This window comes from Papilio xuthus, unplaced genomic scaffold (assembly GCF_000836235.2).
Source record: "Papilio xuthus unplaced genomic scaffold, Pxut_1.1 DF827714.1, whole genome shotgun sequence".
Taxonomy (NCBI): domain Eukaryota; kingdom Metazoa; phylum Arthropoda; class Insecta; order Lepidoptera; family Papilionidae; genus Papilio; species Papilio xuthus.
In genome coordinates, this window is record NW_013530935.1 from 157,685 (window position 1) to 175,705 (window position 18,021).

The window sequence follows — 18,021 nt, forward strand, 5'->3', positions numbered from 1 at the left end:
ATTACACGAATTAGAAAAAGAAAAAAAGCGACTGGTAAATGCATTTCCCGCCAGTTTCGTGTTGCCATTCAAAATAGGAACGTATTACCGCCGGTGAAAAGAACTGTCTCAAATTACTTTGCATCGTGCGTCACGCTCTAGCACACGCCACGCCGTATTGCCGTCGCACTCGGACGCTATACAAACTCAGATAAACAAATACAAAGGGCCTAATTGAGTAACTAGTAAAACGAACGTCTCTGTGCCGTCCCTTCGCGTTACTTTACAACTTTAATATTTCAATTATTGTACATACAATTAAATTAAAATGGACTTTATCACGTCGGCTTAGAGTCGCAGTTAAAAATGAGAAATGAAAAACAACGATGGCGTACAAGTACAATTTTGGAGAGTTACCCCTCAAGTGGTAAGGGAATTCGAGCTCGATAGGGAACTTAATTTGTCAACAATTTTCGATATTTGAATACGTTTCGCTGCTCGATGAGCTTCTGTCGGCTTAAATTGTTTTTCTTTCTTTTAAAATAATTCGTTCGGGCGCGGAGTCACGGCTGAGAGGTCAGAGCGCGGAGCAGACATAATATTGACACAGGACAGACTGCCTCGCAATGTAACAAGCTGATAGCTGTTTGTACGTCATCACTGACGGCTCACTACACTTTTATAACATTCATTATTATTTGATATTATGTTCTAAGTCATAGGTATTAAATATAAACGATATATTCTAGAGAAAATTGACGATGGAGAAAAAGAAGATATTTCTTTTCCAGGATAGATGTTCAATAAACAAAGAAACTGTCGGAATCTGAATCTAAAATATAAAATTGTGAAGTATTTTAGAATCCTGTTTAGGTTAAAAACATCTGTGAGTAGGTATGTTTGAGCAACGGTCAGTGGCGGTGGTGTGGTCAATAAAGAGTGGCAGCGGCGGCGTGGGGGGCAGCGGGTGGCAGTGGGGGGGCGGGGTCTGCCAATCAACATGATCACTGCATCCTCATTGTCCTGCAGGAAGCGGGAATTGCAGTCCAATAGCGGGCCGAGGGTCATCTCTCGCCATCTCACCACACCAGGAAGTTGAGTGGTAGTTCTCACAGACATGTGGCTCAATTTATTGAAATTATTAATTTTACTAGTAGATAGACATATGTCAATATGACAGCAAACTAATAATCGTTATAACAAATCTTTCATAAACTTCCATCGGTCATGAATCCGTCCCTGTCATTAGACCGTAAAGAGATTTAGATAATGCACGTATGAGATTTGATGCATCGCTGTCAGCCGCTCAGCGCTCACCATAAACTGAACGAAAGCAAAGAGAGGAGCTCAAAGTTCAAGCGATTAACGAAATCAGTTGCAGCGAGTGCATTGGCGACGTAATTAGCTAGGGCTGCCACAACACCACACGAAAACTTCGCCACTACATCTTTTAACTCTTTATAACTACGTAAATACAAGCGATTCTTGATCCCAAGTGTGATCATTAAACTTTAATTATATCTAGGATATGAAGGTCCAATTCTTTCTAGTTATAGTTTGGACGATTTCTAATGGTCCCCCGGTATCACACATAGGTTGCCTTGAAACATTTCGAAGAGTAGTATAGTTAAACGCTGTTGAATCAACTGTCAATATTTATAGTAAAGTAGCACCCCTAACAAATTAAAAACATGCCACTCACGTACCGTCAGCAACACTTTAACAAAAGAGAAGAAAAATACTCGACGAATTAAATAATAATGCTTCGAAGACGTCCGCGTCGTCCGCGGGGAGGCGGCAGCGTCTCGACTCTTTGTGCGCCCGTCACCGCTCACCGCCTAACGACCGAACTGTTTTTAGAAAACAATTTAAGAAGCTTCCGTTTGCCATCAACGTTTATTTACCCCATTGTCCGTAAACGGATCGCTTCTACGCCTAATTGTGTAGCGGACGGCGCGACAGGCCTGCCCGATGCCGGCCGATGCGGACGGTGAGAAACTTTTTACCTTAATCAAATAAACATTTATTTTGTGGGCGAATAATGGTGTTATTGGAGCTTACCGACGTGTGACCGTCGCGGCCCGGACAGCGGCCCGGACAAACAGCTGTGTCACTGCGGACAATTAGTGGTAATTGCCTCCCGTGCTTCCCGACTCTGTCCTCCTTCACTCCAGGTCGTCACCTGATTAGATAACTCCTTCCTCTTCAAGAATTCCATAAATATAAAAATAAACAATTAGGCCACTAAACAGTATCTTCGACTCGCCTCAGAGAAGTTTTGACATAACGAACTTAGTTATTATAAAGCTTAGTTACTACCTCAAGATTTTATATTAAACAAAATTTATTTTTTTATTTTCTCCCATTTCTGACAAAATTTAGATGGTAAAGAACAAACAGGGTAGGAGATAGGCGCCTAAACTAGGTTGTCCTCTGCTATGGGACGCCTGGCTACTCCTCATAATTTGATATTATAAATCATTTTTAAAATGATATAAAATAAAAGCCCATCGAAATATTTGTAACAATTTCAAATATACAATTAAAATGCAGCTTACGTCGACAAAATGAGTATCGCAGTTGTAATCAATCCAATTTGTAAGTCAGAGGACAAACTAATATCTGTAACCGTATTCTTTAATCCGTTATCAGAAGCGAGCCTGGCGGAGGACAATTACTTCATCCCTTCATCCCTTCATCTCTACACCCCCTTATTTAATGGATGAAAATCGACACGACTCGTTGTGGAGCCGCAGTGTTAGCGGAAAATGTCAAGTATGATCCCGTAAGCATTTAATTCGGCGGTAAATAAAATTCGACAAAATAGGCAGTAAAAAAAATTATCTGACCTTATGTTATAACCTAAGATTCAAATTTATTTAAAATTAAAAGCTAAACTATCACAAATTATCACTGTTTTTTTCTATCAAAAGGCATTAATAAAATTTTATTAACAGACATACTAAATAATTTACTATCGAAGTATTACGTGAAATTAATGTTTGACTAAGAATTATCTCGATCACCAACTTTTAAGTTTTAGATCAACAATTCCCGCTGCGCGTGCGCGAGCGCGCCGTGTCCGCTACAAGTGTGGACGCGCGCTGCCGCGTGTAATCGTGCGCGAAACTTATCACATTATCAAAATGCAACAAATCGCCGAATCCTTTGATCTCACTGACTCGCTAATTTGACAATTACACCCGCGGCGTGTCACGGGGGTTGGGGGGCAGTCGGGGAGCGCGCTGTGACAGACGACACGACGAGGGTGACAGCCGAGGCGGAAATCAAACGCAGTAGTTGATGTAAATGGTACAATGGTGATAAAATATCCAGTATTTAGCATGAAGCAACTTTGAAAATTATTGTAGAGGATCGTGAAATGAAGAACCATAAAGATGTCTTGTTCTTATTACCGTATATCTTCGTCTCCGCGAGATGTCTTTGAATGAGGAGTGCCATCAAAATTGCCACTGTAACAGTGCTTATTCACAGACAGTAACATAGCAATGATTATTTTGAGTGAATTATCGGCTGACAATAATGAATGAAAACACTCCTATTGAATCCTAAACATTAAGGCATTCAGCGCAGATCGCGGCACACGAACTCTGCACCGCGCGGTGCATTCCGCCGCCACTCGCCAGTCGCAAAAAGCACAATACCCGACCTACCGATTCCTACCACTACTACCAATTTGCAGATCATATTCATCCGCCGCCATACAAATCGGTCTCCTTTGATTTAGCACAATTCCCTCCATTTCCTCTGCACAAAGCGGCCTTTATTCTATGGAGAGTATTATATGCTCATTTGTGGGGTATTGAGTGCGACACTCGGCTTCGGCATTTCCGCGACATCAATTAGCGGTTCACGCGCACAATGGCCGCGCCCGCCGCCGCTCCTTGTCGCTCCGTTTCGCACCGATCTGCGAATGCATTTCTTCAATTAATAAACGATTATAGACGCGTCCGGGACGCTTCACAAGTTTAAACCCGATGGCACGGGATCCCATCAAATTTTATTGCTATACGTGAGCACATGTCTGCAGAGAGACCGACATGTAAGCTGCACGAGGAATTTATCGCTGTAAATGATAACTATTTATATATTTAATGTGCAAGAAGTTATGTTTAATATTCTGATCCTTGATTTCTGAGACCGAAATCCCTGCATCTTTAACAAAAACATCGATAACTGTAATATGTTTTATACAGGGGGGGGTTTGGCCTCAAAAATCAGCGATAAGATATGCAAATCAGTGGAGACTGTGTGTGTAATTAAAACAAAAACGATCAAAGGCAGTGGAAAATTTAAAGAAAATTGTAAATTTGAATATTTCGAAGGCGTCACAATTTACGCGGCAAAAGTGAGAAAATTAGCTCAACAGGAGTTTATTGAAGGTGTCAGAGCGTCGCGTCGCCTAGCTCTTTGATCAGTCGCACTCGGCGCGCACCGCTCACCGCTCACAGCGCACTCTCGCGCCCGATAAAGGATTTTTCCTTTGTGAGCTCATATCGCGACATGATTGACGGCTGATTCGCGGCCTAGAATTATAATATTACGCCTCTACCGCTCCTACAACTAAAGCTGCTCGATTCTAATCTTTATTCTCTAAACAGTAAAACGAATCTCCAATAAAGAGTTTGCGTAAAGCAAAAATTGTTGCAAAAGCTATAATATTCTATCGGGTAGTAAGTATATGTGTGTATGGGCGTAATAAGCGCGGAGGTTGAGTCGTCGTCGGAAAATGAGTTTCCTCGCGCGGGCGGGGGGTGCGGGTGCGCGGCGCGAGGGGGAGGCGGCGGTAATCGCTCGAGGAGTGGCTGCCAGTACGTACACCAGCCATTTGCCGTAGACAAGGGGATAGTTATTACTTGCTTTTTGATACTGTATTTTTGGAAGCAACGCAACGTGCACAATATAATGTAATAAAAGCTCTTGGATTTGTTATAGTAACTAATAGTGAACAAGGACCGGATTTAGATCGGATTTGGTAAATCCTGATTACTGACCAAGCGTGTGGTCACCGTGGCGGTGAGCGTCTGATCACACCGCGCGGTCTCGCGGCGCCCTTTGATTGTTTTTCCGCGGCCGCGCGGCGACCGGGCGACGTTTTTGCGGCGTTTTTGTTGCGTTTTTGCCGCGGCCACCTGTCCGCTTAATAGCGCAATCGTAGCTTATTTACGAGGTGGCCACGATCGCGCGACACTTGCCGCTCGATAACACCGCCTCTACAAGGTCTTCTCGTACAATTTTAGCATCGATACGTTCGCGTAACAGGAACAGGTACTGTAACGAGGAGGTTATAAAAAGTTCAGCACTCTGAAGGACTATCTAAGATAATAAAGGGTTTTAAAAATATCATTAATTTTAATGAAGAGGAAAATAACACGCTGTATAAGGTTGATACGAATGTGCTTTATTGAGAAATCACATTGATTAAAAATATAGTAATTTGATGTTTTTGCATAACTTACAAATGTTTTCAACTAAATAATGCATTAAGTTGACTTGGACTTGTGTGAATTATATACATAAGCGACGTGTCAACTTCCAGATAGATAGTACTAGTATGTTGTATGTTTGCGCTATCATTACAAGGTAAAAAATACGTCAATACGTGTTGAGGTTAGTAGCGTCAGTGAGGCGAGTGCACTCGAGACGGACGTTGTTGACGAGGGCGGGCAGTGAGAGGTTTGTTTGTAATGTCTTAGGACATGTTTGCCCGGTGCCCGGCGCCCTGTACCCGGCGCCCGGTGCCCGGCGCCCTGTACCAGGCGCCCGGTGCCCGGTGACCGCGGCCGCCGGGCGTCTCCACCGGGACGCGACCGGGACTCTTGTATTGTTTTAAAATCGACACCGAAATCTGAGCTGCGTCTTATATTTACTCAGTTTAAAAGACATGTCAACAGAACTGTTGAAATACCAGGGCTGGTACAATTTTTATATGCAGAAGGTGAAGGAAAATATTCTATAAATACGTTCACTTTGTTAGATTAAAGAAACACGTAAATAAATCAATGCAACATATTTTTTCTCTTTGAAATTTAAAGTAGTATGTTATGTTATAACATAAAAGTAAATTATTCAACATAACATTTATTATTATACAATTACAAACTATAACTAAAATATTGCACTATTTATTAAAAATTGAGATGAACACGCTCACATCTGTGGCAACCCTGGCAGTCGTGCAGTAAGGCGACACTCAGTTAAAAGTAGTAGATGTTGTTAAAAACATCTCGGAAGACGTCAGAGCTCAGAAACACGAAAACGAAACGCCTTCTCTTGTCTCTCTGTTTACATCTGCTATAATTACGTTTAATAACATATTTCCGGTTGTGTTTTCTTAAAATTTGCTTTATTCCGAGCACTATACGTATACTGATAGTTATGCTGATGTATTTAATTTGAATTTAAGACATGTTTATAAATGCCAGCGAAGACAGCTCTATGTACTATACTTTTCTACACTATTTACAGTTTTGTGATACACTTTACTAAGAAACTATAAGTCTTTCTGATTTAGGATTTGGTTCATTAATATCATTTTATCTAGATAAGTTTCTATACGTATATCTATAGTAAACAAAATATTTTATACTAAAAAAAACATTATTATTATTATAAATCCAACCGCTAACGCCATCTATCGGGGAATTATCAAAACAATAAGATATACAAACCATCTTACTAATATTATAATGTAAAACATAAAAACGCATAATTCAACAACGCCTGGACCAATTTGGCCAATTTTTTTTTAAATGTTCGTTGAAGATCAAAGATGATTTTTACGGTGAGAAAAATATGTATAATTGCCGGGAACTAACTTTTATTTCATACCACGCGGACGAAGTCGCGGGCGACAGCTAGTATTTTATACATTAAAACATATATTTTTTAAATTAATGTTATAAATTGTGACAGAATAGATTCGCGAGTCCTCTTTACTAGTTAATACAATGTCAGATTAAAAAAAGTTTTATAAATATTTTATTTATTCATTCTCCGGTCATCTTATATGGGGCTTTCAGACATCGGGACCTGCTTGCAAATTATACTTATTAATAAGCAATTTATATTCACGACTAGATAATAAATAGCGATAATTGTAAACAATAAACGCGTCCGAGCGGCGCTGCACTGCAACTTGTATGTAAGTAACACAGAGTAACTAGAAACATATACCTACACGATACGTAGTTTTGCATTTATATTCTGTTCGCTGTTATTTAGATATTAAATGTAAAGCGGTAATTTAGTTTTATAACATACTAGCGGTCGACCGCGACTCCGTCCGCGCAGAATAAAAAAAATAGTGGCCTATGTGTTCTTCCAGACTGCGTTCTATATGTATGCCAAATTTCATCGAGATCTGTTGAGTCGTTCTACAGATACCTTTTAGCAAACATCCATCCATCTAAACATTCAGTTCCTATCGTTGATTTACAAATAAAAGTAAAGGAAAAGTTTTAAAACATATCTAATAAAATATAAGCTCACTGTCCATTATTGAAATGCCATGTAAATATATGATACAAACAGACAAATGCAAAATTGAAATAATAACGTTATCTCTGAGTAGAATTAATCTGTGCCTCTCATACAATGTAGTGTTGTGTGTACAATAACGTATATTGATTGAATATGCCATCACTTTTATGTTTGCTGTGCTCTTACATTTATTTTCACGTTTAGATTTTCAAATTTTAAACATTTCTAACTCCTAAATATCAATATTAGCGTTCTATGCATTTTACTGCTATTTTTAGCTAATATATTATAAAGTAACTGTTACAAATATAGGTCTATGGAATTCAAGACTAAACCATAATTCAATTCCCGAGTAAAAAAACTGTCAGACTAATATAGATATTACAACGGCCGGCGCAGGTTGTTCATTGCATTAAATAAATATTTGTTTTAAATTAATTTTCTATTAGTCATTCCATGCACCCTGCACCCTGTACACTGTACCCTGCACCCTGCCACCCTACTTATCAAGGCTGCGTCGTCATGATGACGCAAAGGGCAGTTATTTTAAGCGCGGACCGCGCAACCGTCACTCGCGAAAAAACTCAACCTGTTTTTGATTAAAAAGGAAGTGAAATAATGAAGTCATCTCTGCTGATAATTACATAATGATTGCGCTGTCTGTGTGGGGCGGGGTGCGGGGTGCGGGGTGCGGGGTGCGGGGTGCGGGGTGCGGGGTGCGGGGCGGGTGTAATGAAGCGATGGCGATAATGACCGCGAGGGTCATCGGCGATTTGCAAAAGGAAACGTATTAAGGATATAAAGACGTTATATCTTCATATGTTGACTTGTTACATCTGCCAGAGGTTAAAAAACAGTTATGAAATCAGGACTCGTGATCTCAATTGAGTTTTCATTAAATTTCGCATCATAACTTTTTATTTAGTGAAAAAGTTTGCCGAAAGAAACGTCTCTGACAATTGATTTTTGTGGCAACAGATGTTTTGCTAATTTAATGTAATGTAGGAAAAGGATCAGTGCATCGACATTCATTTTTTGTAGAACAAACATTACTCATCAGAAATAAATATTAAGGTCATTAAAATCTTCAGTTTGCTGGAAGACAATATATTTACTTAGGCAAAGGCGTGCATATCATACAGCCATCCCTATTTTAGTTTTAAAAAAAATAAACTGGCGCCATCTCACGGCCACTTTTTGCTTTGTAATGGAATACTTTCTTTCGCGGTATTTGCGAAAAAAGTTTTAATAACAGAGGAAGTGCGCAATATTTATTTAGGGCCGCAGCGATATTATAGAGAAAAATATTTTGTTGCCATTACAAATATTATTTTCTGTGAGTGTTTTTAAAACAAACACGCATGTCAATGTTCCTGCTGACGATATGTCTGCTGTTTCGAGGAGTTTATTATATATATTATGATGCTTTAAGTCGCTATTTTTACACAAATGCACTTATTAATGTTTGGTAATTATTATTTTATTAAAAAAAACTTTTTGGGTTAAAGTGTTAAACTGTCAGGTCATTATTATATTGTTAAATGTCGAGGATAATTAATAGTTTTTTTTTCTATCTCATTATAATCTATTCTAAACAATAACCATTGGAGTAAATGAGAGTGTGTGGAGGATCAGCGAGTGAGGGCAGCGGATGCTGTGGCGCCGGCGCCGCCAGATGGCGCTTGTCACACACAGCATGCCTGAAACATGGATCACAAAAGACAAGATGAAGCGGGAACATGAACATTTAGGTTACAAATTATTATCTTCCCTCCCGTAAACTGTAGCTTTCCTCAATTCACTTGCAATGCAGTATCACCATGACTACAACGATATTTACCTTTATTACATTTACTTTAATTCAACGATGACAAATTTTTATATTTAATATTTTTACTTAAATAGTTTTCTAGATGCACTAGAATACTTGATAGTGGATATTATTTATCATCATCCAGTCAGTTTTTCCAAATAAGAGTAGGCAATGTATCCGCCAACGCTATCGCTCGTGACACGTCCCACTCGCCGCTCCTGAAATCCGAGCATGAGGGTCGGGAGGTGGTCGTCTGACGCGTCAGCCTGACACCTTCCGACACCCGCGGCCTCGCTGACGACAACGTACTGGCAAACAGACAGATTTAGCCTCGAAATGTAACTCTATACGCGTATTAGTTAAAAGCTTAACGCTAACTCCGAGGAGGGGTGATCATTGTTACTTAAATATCCGGAATGTAAAGTATACGTTACATAGAATTTTAATTTTATAAATAAAATATACATTTTTATTGATAACGTAAGATTTTTATATATTACATAATTCCATTATCCAAAATCCAAAAACATTGAAAGCCATTATTACAACAATTTGCGCGCGAAAAACGTGACGTCACAATCACAACTGTCAAATCCAAATGTGAAAATTTGATTAGCGATTCGATATAAAGTTGTGAAGCTAATGAATGTGGCAGAGAGCAAATTGTCGGTCTCGTAATGGCAGCAAACAGTCTGTAGCCGGCTGTTGGCTGTTGTAGCGGCTGCAACTGGTCATTGCGACAATCAACCCTTCGCTGTTTGCGCGCCGGATGAATTATTCATGCGCCGCGCCGCGCTGGCTAATTGTAATCAAATTTATGCCCCCCGCGTCCTCCTGTGTACATACACGCTGGGATTACATACCGCTCCATGATAGACAAATATGTTAGAAGATTTTAATTTCGTAATCTTACGATTGCTTTTATAACAAAATTGTAGATACAAAACTAAGAAACAAATTAGGCCGCTAATCATAAATTCTGACATGACCCAAGATCAGAATAGAGCGAGCTGGCGGTGCGACTGCGACGCCCTCTTCAACTACGGGGAATTAGGACATTAATCGTTTCTTTGACCAAAAGCCCTATATAAAACATATCGTTATTTCTGTTTTTTTCAAAGATAATGACAGTTTTTTCTTACGACATTTTTATATTTTGTTCTCTGAAACCAACTATAGGTTAATCAGAAATCGTTTATTTTGCAAAATAAATGACTTTACTACACAATCTCTTATTTATAATTAATATAGAAAGTGATAAGAATAGGCGTGGACTTATTTAAGATATGTGTTTTTATCTTATTTATTTGAAGTATTAGCTATTACATAGATTTAAGCTTCTATAGAGTTTTGGTAATATTAAATATAAATAAACTAGTTGCGTCCATGTAAGCCGTCCCTTACTTGAAGCGTTAGACTATTATTTTATTAGTTTACGCGCGATTTAATCACGATTGTTGGTTTAGTTAAGTCAACAAGCCGCGGCCGCCTGCGCCCTGCGCCGTGCGCCCTCTGCTGGCGGTCGGGTCAATTGCTGACACCTCTTTATTGACGGCATCTGTCAACCTATAACGAAGCGACGCGTCAATTGAGTGTCTTTTATTGCTTCAATCAGATAAAGCGAGCATTTTTGTACACTTTTAATTTCATTCTTAATATTCATTATTAAGTTTAATGGATTTACAAGTAAACGAACAAAAGATGTCACAACAAAAGTCACAGTCCAATATTCATTTGTGTGTTAGCAGCATTAGTTATCTGGCAACAATATTGTAGAGCAACAAAAAACCCTTATCGTAAACATATTGAAAGTCCCCCGAGAGCTCGAGACGCCTCAGAGCAGATCCTAACAAAAGATACACTCCACTGTTGTCAGTCCTTTTTTATACCAAGTGACCGTTTTAAAATACCACCACTAAAATTTGTATTATCGAATAAAAGGCCTACTTCCATACACACAAGGTGCATATTATTTTAGTCAGTTTTTATCAGTGGTACAATATAAATTGGTAGTTTGTAATATCTGTGAGTGCGGGGTGTTATCACCATCTATTTACTAATGACTTCCGGCGTCAGGTGCGCCCTCATCCCCCACCCCACCTCCCTCCCTCCCTCCGACCCCTATTCAATGAGACATTTGTACACGATTAGAAAAATATACATATTTACGAGGCGACCTATATTTAAAATACGAGGTTATTGTCTTATTGACTTTATATTACATATATAAAGTCAATAAGACAATAACCTCGTATTTTTTTGTATCTCGTTATCACAAACTGCAATTACTTGTGCGGCTCTATTTTGAAAATGATTTTTATGTTAGCCAATACATCATCTGTATGTTTTCAAAGAATCGAAATGACTTAATGAAAATATAAATAAAATTACCTTAATTTTATACCTGTAAATGACGCAATAAAAATCATAATAAGCAACTGTAACCAAACGGATTGGTCATCATTTTCATTATGTATGGTCTTTCTTACAACATTTTAATCGATAAGTTGTAACTAGTTTGCCTGCTACAGGAAATCGTTCCTCGGTATACTGTTTAATTAAAAATCCGTTTACTCTGTCTAACCTTAGAGATATTGAACGTTTAAGCAATGTTAAAAAAATGTACAGCGATTTAGATAAACATAAGCAAATTAAAATTTGAGTAATTTTTTATTTATGGTGGTAATTTACTATTATACTTTTACATATGGACTACTTTCATTTACATAACCGTGAAACACATAACTGTAACATAACGGTACACACATAAAATCTAAACTGTCCGACCAATGTCAACCGAGCCATATCAATTACATAATACCTAACAACAAAACTGACTTTTATCTACATAGGAACAATATCTATTATCGCTTGAATGGGGATATTAGAAGTAGGTTATTCCTTACAAAAGTGCGTTGCGGCGTAGCGGGAGTTTGGCCTTTACTGTTCTAGTTTAGGAGTGACTTTCCCGCGGGAGCCGGCGACAGGAAGCAGGGTATCAGTTACAGGATTGGCTGACACCGACCCCGCCCCGCTCGTTGCCTTGTCTCGTATCCATTACACGCACACCTAAAGTCCACCCACATAACATTCACTATGTATCTTTTATTGTACACATTCTAATACCATTTAGGCATTTTAAATAAATAAAAAATAAATGTGACAAAACAAAAAATAATCGTCAATAGTATTGTTATTGTATTGACTATAGTCGCTCAACGATTTAAGCGTCGTAATATAACATTTTCACATTATGAAATCCACAAAAAACTTTACAACTTTAATTTTTTTAAATAAATAAAATACATTTTTTTTTATTATTGTGAGAGTTGCATATTAAATATAAATGTAGTCACATCCAGGTCGGTTACAAAGGTTCATTGTGAAACTTAGATAAACATTTTTATAGTGAAGCAGCCCAATTTAATATTCATAAAGCATAGACAAGGAGTCACGCGCGGTCCAGTTGAGAAAACAGGCAGCATCCCGAATGTTGTCCCGGTCATCCCGGCAGAGCGCTACGTGACCACAGACAATGGCAGCGCCTCATTGTACACTGGTCGGTGAACAAGACCTTAGGGATTTTATCCTCAGTTTTTTTATATTTATCCAGCTGATATTTTTAAAAAGGGTTTTATTGAATGTTACGTAACATTTGTATTTTAAATTGTAGTATTTATTCTAACTACTTTCCAATAAAATAAACGTTTTTTAAGATGTTAATATAGGGAAGCAGAAGTAAATTAATATCTTTTTGTTAAAAAAGTAGAATGTGAATTCTACATTAAATTGTGTTATTATTTTTATCTGTGGTAGGTAATTAAACATTTTCGATTTTTTAACTTTGTTTAATTAAGCAAAAAATCGTGGCAATAAATTTTAATCATTTTAACTAGTACTATGTGCCTTGTTATAATGATAAGCAATAGCGATACAGCGCCATAACGGGGTGGACAGATAAGAACGCGGTCTGCGGCGGAAACGTGCGCCATAACTAGCTACAGTTTATCGCTTTGCTATTCAAGCGGGCGCATTGTCATACCTACCAGAGACAAAAAACGTTTTTTTGCACACACTTTTTGATGAACCCAAGATTTGATGTCGCGATTTAACTATTCGCAAACTTGAGTAACAGTTTAACAACCAATTGTCGCAAATATTAAGTGTATCTAAAAGTATATTTTGTAAACTATAACACCTAACATGAGTTATCCTACTAGTTTAGTAGTTGCTCACGACTTTGTCTGCGCAATATAAAAAAAAAACTAGTGATATTTATAGCCTATGTCACCCAGAAATAATGTAGCTTTCCAACAGTGAAATAATTTTACAAATCCATTCAGATAAGTTGTAAGTATATTTAAAAAGGCGAGAGAGTCATATCTAGAGGTTTTCGGGGTTGTGAGTGGCAGCTGCCAATCTGCGAGTGGCTTCGTTAGCGGCGAGACAGGAGCTCTCCACCTCGGGGAGACAAGCGCTGTGAACTCTGATGAGCGTCTCAAGTTCGGTACAGCTGTGAGCATCTCTGCCACCCGCTACACCTCTTCTATTTAATTCCTCTAGTTAACTTTAACCACGTCGCTTTACTGATACTTTACCGACTGTTTATATTTAATTTCTTAATAGGAAAATGTAAGTAATTATAATAATGTTTGGTGTAAAAAGATTTCTTTGTACCTTTCTAAACTTGTACCTTTTATCTAATCGCAATATTATTTTTATGCAAACATTAACTTCGTTTTATCATCCGCATATTTAAATAAATTAAATTCCATATACTAGGTCATTTTTTAATTTAATTTAGTCGAACGGCGGGATCCACCACGACCGTCAGATCGTTAATTCGCACTCTTAATCATTAGGCAATTGACGCTATAATGATTTTATTAATCAGCACTTAATTACCTATTAAAAACCATTGCCCAGCGAATGCCCAATCTCTGCAAAGAGCCAATAAGAGAAAAATGTAGGTGCAGATTAATTGGGAGCTGGGTGGCCGGGCCGCCGGGTATACCCGGACAGTCGGGTCGCGGGGAGGTCGCCGGCGCTTCATTACGCCCGGGCCGGGTAAATTGACTTCGTTAGTGCCGGCAAGCATCCAGCACCCGGCTCCACTCTTTGCGAATGAGTGACGTCAATTACACGCCAATGCTATGTACCTTGCCTCATTATAATATCACTTTTGATTATATTAAAGCTTATTATTTGACTTTAGATTAAGGAACCTCGACGATAGTCGAGCAGTATACTGATTATAAACAATATATATAAATGTAATATAATCTTTAAACAAATACAATAACATTAATGTAACTACCTAATAAAACCTCTCAGCGTAATTCAATGACGCAAATCAATAACAGTCCTCTTATTAATTTGTAACAAATTACAATGCAGGGGCATTCGAACAAAATGGCGTCGAACCAACGACCATAAACAATACATTTCAAAGACCATAGAGCTCAAAATCCAACGACAAACATAGAGGTCGTAAAATGTCATCGACAATGCAATACACATAAGTGACAATTGGACACAAAAGAATTACATACATAACGGCTGGGTGTAAAATAACATTTTAAATGAATCTGTGAGCAGGGGCGCCATAATAGCTGCTACAAGCTGCCAGCGTGACGCACCCTACATGGGGAAGAAATCTAAATGCTGGCTCATTGACACGCGAAGGTAGTGGACGTAGAAGAAATAATTATTTGATACCTTCTTTTAAAGAGCTAAAATTACGCATGCACGTCTAAGTATCGTTGCTTTTTGAAGGAATCAAAAAAATAAATCTAATAATTAGGCAGGACAAATTATGTTAGCAATCAACACTTTACAGATATCCAGTTTTAGGTCGTCTCTAATCAGTACACCGGTAACCTTCTCAAATGATGCGAATAAAATAATTGAAACATTCATAAATAAACATCAAATCGAATCAATCACACTTTTAACTAACCAGACTTCATTTGTATGACGATGCATAATGTCATTCTCGTGTCCGCAAAACTCGATAGCAAATGCCAGAAGCAGCGAGCACTCAAACGAAGTTATACAGTCAAGTAGGTAACGAGTGGCCCTCGCCGCCTCGCCACCGTCTCGTCACCGCCTCGCCACCGCCTCGCTGTCGCATCGCCCTCGCTACCCACGGTCGCCGGTCGCCAAGCTCACGTCGTCCGTAACGTGGTTACCGCCGGCGCATGCTAATGCCACGCTAAAAAAAACATAACAAATCTCTGTGGTCCGGCCCAGTCCGCCAACATTTACGTCTCTAAACCGAATTTCCATTTTCCTCGCTTTTTTCCCGCGCTATAGGTGCACATTCATTTATGCAATCGGACTTTTAAAGAGAACAGAAAGAATGTCGAATTTCACGAATTATAAAATTTCGGATAACTGGGATTTTATCAAAATCAGAAGGCATTATGTACTATAAAAAATTGCAGTAAGCAGATCAAATAAATAGGAGCAGATTTGTGGACAAAGCATAGCTCGGTGTTGTATCAGCCACGATCCCTGCAAGATGACACCTCGTACCTGGCGGTGCGCCGCAGCGCAGCCCGGGCCCGCCGCGCCGGTGTCGGGTTCGATCCGTTTATTTGATTAGTGAACGCTTTCAAACTTAATTCAGTTTCATTATAAAAGAGTTTTTGTGCGCGCGTGAAGATACCAGATTGTGGTTACAGTATCCTATATCACGTCTTTGCAATATAATAATATACTTTAACAATTCGTTCGTAGATTCGGGCGATTTGTTATACTTACAACTTTTTATTAAAAAAAAAAACAGTTTTATTTAAATCGGTCGATACTCGAACGAAAATGACAGAGAACGGTTGAAGGTGTTTTTGTCAATTTACTTGTGGTTTGTTTAAAACCTTTCTTTAGACATTATATCACAACATCAAATATGAACAAAACAACCTCGATTTAGGATAGGCTCCGAGCCGCTCGGTGGGGACGTATAGTGAGCTGATGATGATGATGATGAACAAAACAACGTATATAATATTGAAGAAAGTCCATCACCTACCTACGACGAGACTTCGTAATAAATGCATATACATACATATATTATATAAAAATTAAAAACAAATCTATAAAACATTTTATGTATAAGGTCCCATGTGAAGGGAGTAGTATTCAATGAGAGAGGTTACATAGCACGGTGGCGCAACACGGCGGGTGCTACTCCTGTCACGTAATTATTAATCATTTCGCGTCTGATCCGCGGGGCGTGCCCGAACACCCTCCATCACCCCCAACACCCGACTCTACTGCTCAATAAAGAACTACGTTATCGAAACATTCTAGCATTACATTGCCGGGGTAACATGCAGTGTTAAAATGTATTAAAATAACTTTTGAAATGTTTGATATGTGCTATAGTTATCTAGTTGCGAATTGTTTGAACTGTGTAACTTTAACATGCTAAAAATCTCTTGCATTCAATACCTAGGTAGATATAGTACCTATATCACACACAACATACAAATGCAGCAATGTACACTATCCAATGAGAGAGTGTCGAAACTGTAACGGGATATGTCGTAGTCGTGTCGTGCCGTCATTTGCATGACAATCGCAGCTCGGTGCCGACTTCAGTCCCCCGCGCCGCAGCGGATACCTACGCCGCGGCGGGGATCTGCAGATATCCTCACCGCCGCACTTACAGCGACGTAAAACTAATATTTTATATTAATATTTTTACTACTCGTTGAAAAAAATACAAAAAATGTGTTCCGCCACGTAAGCAAAAAAAAAACATTGATAGATAGGAAACTAGCACAAGCTCAGAAAATGCTTGCGTGTAGGAAAGGTAAAACTTGTAAAAAAATCTGGTCAACATCTTGTTTGACTCTGAGACAAAGGAGACATCTTCTCTTACTTTCTGATATAAAAAACAAAAACTAGTTTATGGTCAATTTACATTTTTAGAAAGTAAAAAATAAAATTTTATAACTTTCCGCTGTAAATCGCACCACACGAAGCAGCTGACATATTTCCGTTGCCGAAATCCCCACAAGGGCTCTTTCAGAGTATCTTCAGCTCCCTTATGTATCGCGATACATAATATTAGTTGGCAAAGCGGAATCCGCTCACAGTGTCACTGGTGACGAGCACGGGGCCGGGGGCGGGGGCGGGGGGACCGGGGGAGGAGGAACGAACGTGCCTCCACACCACATCCCTAGCTGTCAAATTCCCCGCCTATTTGTTACAGGCAAGGGCTTTGTCGAATGAATGTCTCATTAAAAAAAAGACAAGCATGTACTTCACCCGCGCACTGATTACAACAGCAGAGTCAATTGCTTCGAATGGTGTATTGCTTCACTTATTTGTTTATTTTCCTAAAATCTCGTTAAAGAGGAAAGTGCACATTAAGAGACTAGAACATTTTTTTGTATTTCTATATATTTAAAAATATTTCTAATATGGCATTGTATATGCAAAAGTTAAAGTTCCTCCATTAATTTCATACTTCATGTTGCGTCTGGACGTGCAATGCCTTCACAGTCAAGGGTTTATTTATAAATAAATTAAGGTCGTATCGACACAGAAGGCACTTCAGACGAGATTGTGTAATGACAAACGAAGAAAAGCGCAGTCATGTGAGCTAACGATGGGATAACGAGTGGACTTGACCAAGAGCAATGTTTAAAACTGCTTAAGCCTTCACTGCCGTCCTATGCAACGCCTACGATAATGTAAAGGCAAACTTTTTTTAT